We start from the raw sequence: 6,000 nt of genomic DNA, 5'->3' as shown, positions 1-6,000 counted from the left end.
TACATCGCGAATGAGATAATAATAGTTACTAACTTGTAAGAGTTACGGAAAGTTTAAAATGAGGAAAGGTGCATTTTCTTTATTAGTTTCGATAGAGCAAAAGGCTAAACTCCCCGTTATATCTACTTTTAATGTATTTTTTTTTAAATTCGCTTCGTTAAAGTTACATTGTTTTGGGAACGGTGAAAGGTGGGAACGATGAAAGGTGGGAACGGTGAAAGGTGGGAACGGTGAAAGGTGGGAACGGTGAAAGGTGGGAACGGTGAAAGGTGGGAACGGTGACAGGTGGGAACGGGTGAAAGGTGGGAGCATGAGTGAAAGGTGGGACGATGAAAGGTGGGAACGGTGAAAGGTGGGAGCGATGAAATGGTGGGAACAATGAAAGGTGAAGGTGGGAGCAATGAAAGGTGGGAAAAGATGAACAATGAAAGGTGGGAACAGCAACTGAAGGTGGGAAACATGAAAGGTGGGAACAATGAAAGGTGGGAACGATGAAAGGTGGGAATGATTAAAGGTGGGGGAGCGCTGAAGGTGGGAACAATGAAAGGGTGGGAACGATGAAAGGGTGGGAGCGATGAAAGGTGGGTAACGGTAAAATGGGAAAGCAATAAAGGGTTGGAGCGATGAAGGTGGGCGGGATGAAAGGTGGGAGCGCTGAAAGGTGGGGGGAGCGATGAAAGTTGGGAACAATGAAAGGTGGGAACGATGAAAGGTGGGAGCCGATGAAAGGTGGGAACAATGAAAGGTGGGAACGTGAAAAGGTGGGAACAATGAAAGGTGGGAAACGATGAAAGTGGGAACGATGAAAAGGTGGGAGCGATGAAAGGTGGGAGCGATGAAAGGTGGGAACGATGAAAGGGTGGGAACGTGGGAACGAATGGGAAGTGGGAAAGGGGCGGATGAAAGGGGTGGAACAATGAAAGGTGGGAACCGTGAAAGGTGGGGAGCGATGAAAGGTGGGGGAGCGATGAAAGGTGGAACTGAAAGGTGGGAACGATGAAAGGTGGGAGCGATAAAGGTTTGGGAACAATGAAAGGGTGGGAACGATGAAAGGTTGGGAGCGATGAAAGGTGGGAGCGAATGGGAAGGGGAACAATGAAAGGTGGAACGAAAGGTGGGAGCGATGAAAGGTGGGAGCGATGAAAAGGTGGGGAACAATGAAAGGGTGGGAACGATGAAAGGTGGGAAGCGATGAAAGGTGGGAACAAGGAAAGGTGGGAAAACGAGAAAAGGTGGGAACAATGAAAGGTGGAACGATGAAAGGTGGGGAGCGATGAAAGGGTGGGGCGATGAAAGGTGGGAACGATGTTGGGTGGGAGCGATGGAAAGGTGGGAACAATGAAAGGTGGGGAACTATGAAAGGTGGGAGCTGATGAAGGTGGGAGCAATGAAAGGTGGGGAGCGATGAGGGTGGGAACGTGAAAAGGGTGGGAAACAATGAAAGGTGGAAACGATGAAAAGGTGGGGAGCGATGAAAAGGTGGAGGCGATGAAAAGGTGGGGCAACAATTGAAAGGTGGGAACGATTAAAGGTGGGAACGATGAAAGGTGGGAGCGATGGAAAAGGTTGGGAACGGTTTAAAAGGTGGGAGCGATGAAAGGTGGGAGAAGAAAGGTGGGAACAGTGAAAGGTGGGAAAATGAAAGGTGGGAACGATGAAAGGTGGGAACGATGAAATGGTTGGGAGCGATGAAAGGTGGGAAACAATGAAAGTGGGGGGGAACGATGAAAGGTGGGGAAGTGATGAAAGGTGGGCGAGAAAGGTGGGAACGATGAAAGGTGGGGAACGATGAAGGGTGGGAACAATGAAAGGTGGGAAACGATGAAGGTGGGAGCGATGAAAAGGTGGGGAACGGTGGACAGGTAGGAACGGTGAAAGGTGGGAGCGATGAAAGGTGGGAAACGGTGAGAAGTGGGAACGTTGGAAAGGTGGGAGCGTGAAAGGGGGAACATGAAAGGTGGGAAACAGTGAAAAGGTGTGAGCTGAAAGGTGGGAACATGTGGGAGCGATAAAAAGTGGGAACAATGAAAGGTGGGAACCAATGAAAGGTGGGAACGATGAAAGGGTGGGAACAAGAAAGGTTGGGAACATTTGAAAGGTGGGAACGTAAAGGTTGGGAGCGATGAAAGGTGGGAGCGATGAAAGGGGGAACAATGAAAGGTGGGAACGATTGAAAGGTGGGAGCGATGAAAGGTTGGGGGAACGGAAAAGGTGGGAGCAATGAAAAGGTGGGAGCGATGAAGGGTGGGAGTGAGAAAGGTGGGAGCGAATGAAAGGTGGGGCGATGAAAAGGTGGGAAACAATGAAAGGTGGGAACGGATGAAAGGTGGGGAGCGATGAAGGTGGGGAAAATGAAAGGTGGGAACGATGAAAGGTGGGAACAATGAAAGGTGGGAACGAGAAAGGTGGGAGCGATGAAAAGGTGGGAAACAATGAAAAGGTGGGAAGAACAAAAAGGTTGGGAGCGAATGAAAGGTTGGAACTATTGAAAGGTGGGAACGATGAAAGGTGGGGGAAGCGATGAAGGTGGGAACAATGAAAAGGTGGGAACAATGAAAGGGTGGGAACGATGAAAGGTGGGAGCGATGAAAGGTGGGGCGAATGAAAGGTGGGAACAATGAAAGGTGGAACGATGAAAGGTGGAGCGATGAAAGGGTGGGAACAATGAAAGGTGGGAACGATGAAAGGTGGGGAGCGATGAAAGGTGGGAGCAATTGAAAGGTGGGAAAATGAAAGGTTGGGAACGAAAGGGTGGGAGCGAGAAAGGTGGGAGCGATGAAAGGTGGGAACAATGAAAGGTGGAACGATGAAAGGTGGGAGCGATGAAAGGTTGGGAACAAAGAAAGGTGGGAACGGGATGAAGGGGGAACAAATGGAAAGGTGGGAAAGGGGCGATGAAAAAGGTTGGGAGGATGAAGTTGGGAACGGATTGAAAGGTTGGGAGCGATGAAAGGGGGAAACAATGAAAGGTGGGAACCGATGAAAGGTGGGAGCGAGAAAAGGTTGGGAGCAATGAAAGGTGGGACGATTTGAAGGGTTGGGAACGGTGAAAGGTGGAACAATGAAAGGTGGGAACGATTAAAGGTGGGAGCGATGAAAGGTGGAGCGATGAAAGGTTGGGAACGATGAAAGGGGGGAGGGGGCGATGAAAGGTGGGAGCGATGAAAAGGTTGGGAAACGGTTAAAAGGTTGGGAGCGATGAAAGGGGAGCAATGAAAGGTGGGAAACAAGTGAAAGGTGGGGAACAATGAAAGGTGGGAACGATTGAAGGGTGGGAGCGATGAAAGGTGGGAGCGATGAAAGGTGGGAGCGATGAAAGGTGGGAGCAATGAAAGGTGGGAGCGATGAAAGGTGGGAGCGATGAAAGGTTGGGAGCGGATGAAAGGTGGGAACGGTTTAAAAGGTGGGAGCGATTGAAAGGTGGGAGCAATGAAAGGTGGGATCGAGGAAAGGTGGGAGCCAATGAAAGGTTGGGACGATGAAAGGTGGGAGCGATGAAAGGTGGGGAGAAATGAAAGGTGGGAGCGATGAAAGGGTGGGGAGGCAATGAAAGGGGTGGGCGCGAAATGGGAAAGGTGGGAAAGGGGGCGAATGAAAGGTGGGGAGCAATGAAAGGTTGGGGGCGCAATTGGGAAAGGTGGGAAAGGCGATGAAAGGTGGGAGGCGAAAATTGGGGAAAGGTGGGAAAGGGGGCGTGAAAGGTGGGAGCGTGAAAGGTGGGGAGCGAAATGCAATGAAAAAGGTGGGAACAGTGGAACGGTGGGAAACGATGAAAGGTGGAGCGATGAAGGTGGGAAAAGTGGGCGAAAGGTGGGAAACAGTACGGAACATGAAAGGTGGGATTGAAAAAGGTGGGGAACGTGAAAGGGGGCGATAAAGGTGGGAACAGTGAACGGTGGGAACGATGAAAGGTGGAACGATGAAAGTGGAACGGTGAAAGGTGGGAACAATGAAAGGTGGGAGTGATGAAAGGTGGGAACGGAGCGGGAACGATGAAAGGTGGAACAATGAAAGGTGGGAACAGTGAAAGGGTGGGAACGATGAAAGGTGGGGAGCAATGAAACGATGAAAGGTGGGAACGATGAAAGGTGGGAGCAATGAAACGATGAAAGTGGGAACGGTGACAGGTGAGAACTTTGAAAGGTGAGAACAGTGAAAGGTGGGAATGATGGAAGGTGGGAGTGATGAGTGGGAACGGTGAAAGGTGGGAACAGTGAAAGGTGGGAACGGTGAAAGATGGGAATGATGAAAGGTGGGATGTGGGACAGGTGGAACAGTGACAGGTGGAACAGTGGGAAAGGTGGGCACGATGGGAAAGGTGGGAGGCATGAAAGGTGGGACAATGAAAGGTGGGAATGGTGAAAGGTGGGAACGATGAAAGGTGGGAACAGTGAAAGGTGCAATGGTCGCCACTGTACTTATTTCAGACTAATTTCCTCTCTTTGGGGATGCGGGGGGGGGTAGGGTAGGGTCTAAGGGAGGGTGGTATTGGAGGGATGTGGGAAACCACCATAACCTCACCCCGACCCCATCCTTGCGACGGCAATTAAGAGCACGAAGCCTTAAAATAGGATATACGTTAAGGAATGGTCCGATTAGGAGGCATCCCTGATGAAAAGTTATTGCACAGAAGCCATCCTACTGATCATTTAGACTGGTGGTAAGTTCTCTAAACAACCACTTGAAATAACTTTCTAAATAATATCTAAAATTCTTGGGCAAGCTTGTTCCATACTATCGACCTAAATTACTGTAGCGGACCAAGCTACTGTGATAAAACCATAAACCATTGGTTCTTAACCTGGGGGGCGTTAACCATTTCCCAGGGAGGCGTGAGCCCTAGGGAAAAAAATCTGTGATTATATTCGTTATTCTCTGAACAAGAGAGAGGAACTAATATTCAGAAGTTTATGAAAAAATGCAAAATTATCGCCTTATACCGTTACTTTTCTATATAGTCTACTACTGTAATTATGTGCTTGTTGGCCTTACCATGTTTTGTAATTATTGACCACCCTCCCTATCCCTCAAATCAGTCTTCTTTCTCATCTTTTTTAAAATACTTTCCTTACTGGGAGGAATTTTATTTATAGATGCAAGGGGGGGGGGGGGGGCAAATGAAAGAAAGGAGACCAGCTCTTAGAGGGGCTGGTAATAAAAAGGCTGAGAACCACTGCCCTAAGCCAATCAATTTGAATGGCTATATTATTGAATTTAATATGTATACTTACAGTGAATAAGATTGTGCTAAGCTTTCGAGTGTAGAGAAGATGGGTTCCACGAAATATGTTGAGTAGAGCTAAAGCAATTCTGTTACTCTGTAACAGAGGTCACTGGACCCTTTTCTGCTGATGGAACAGAGGTGCCCTGACCCAAAGGAATCCATAGCGTATAGTAGATACGTACGACTTCCCACAAATTTTGAAAGGTTTTTATGGTCACTGTTGCCCAAACAAACTCTGTCTTATTAACAGAATTCCCCCTTGAAATGATGTCAGACCATCTAGGAAACAAGTAAAAAATGCGCCGAAGTTTCTTCGGCGCAATCGAGTTTTCTCGCGACAGGATATAATGCTGTATGAAATTCTTAGCCACGGCCCGTTGGTGGCCTATGTTGCTAGCACCTACAACGTTGCCAGACGTACGATCATGGGTAAATTTTTAACCTTAAATAAAATAAAACCCTCTAAGGCTAGAGGGCTGCAATTTGGTATGTTTGATGAGTGGAGGGTGGATGAACAACATATCAATTTGCAGCCCTCTAGCCTCAGTAGTTTTTTTAAGATCTGGGGGTGGACAGAAAGAGCACGGACGGTCAGACGAATAACCATCTCACTAGTTTTTCATTCACAGAAAAATAAAAGGGAGATAAAATAACAACGTTTAAGGAGAAGAATAAACCATTCAAGAAGTATATATACACACATTATATTTATGCATATATATATATATATATATATATATATATATATATATATATATATATATATATATATATAT

Source organism: Macrobrachium nipponense, chromosome 41, assembly GCF_015104395.2.
Source record: "Macrobrachium nipponense isolate FS-2020 chromosome 41, ASM1510439v2, whole genome shotgun sequence".
In the NCBI taxonomy this organism is placed as follows: domain Eukaryota; kingdom Metazoa; phylum Arthropoda; class Malacostraca; order Decapoda; family Palaemonidae; genus Macrobrachium; species Macrobrachium nipponense.
The sequence above is the reverse complement of the archived record's forward strand: the minus strand, read 5'-3'. Positions refer to the sequence as shown.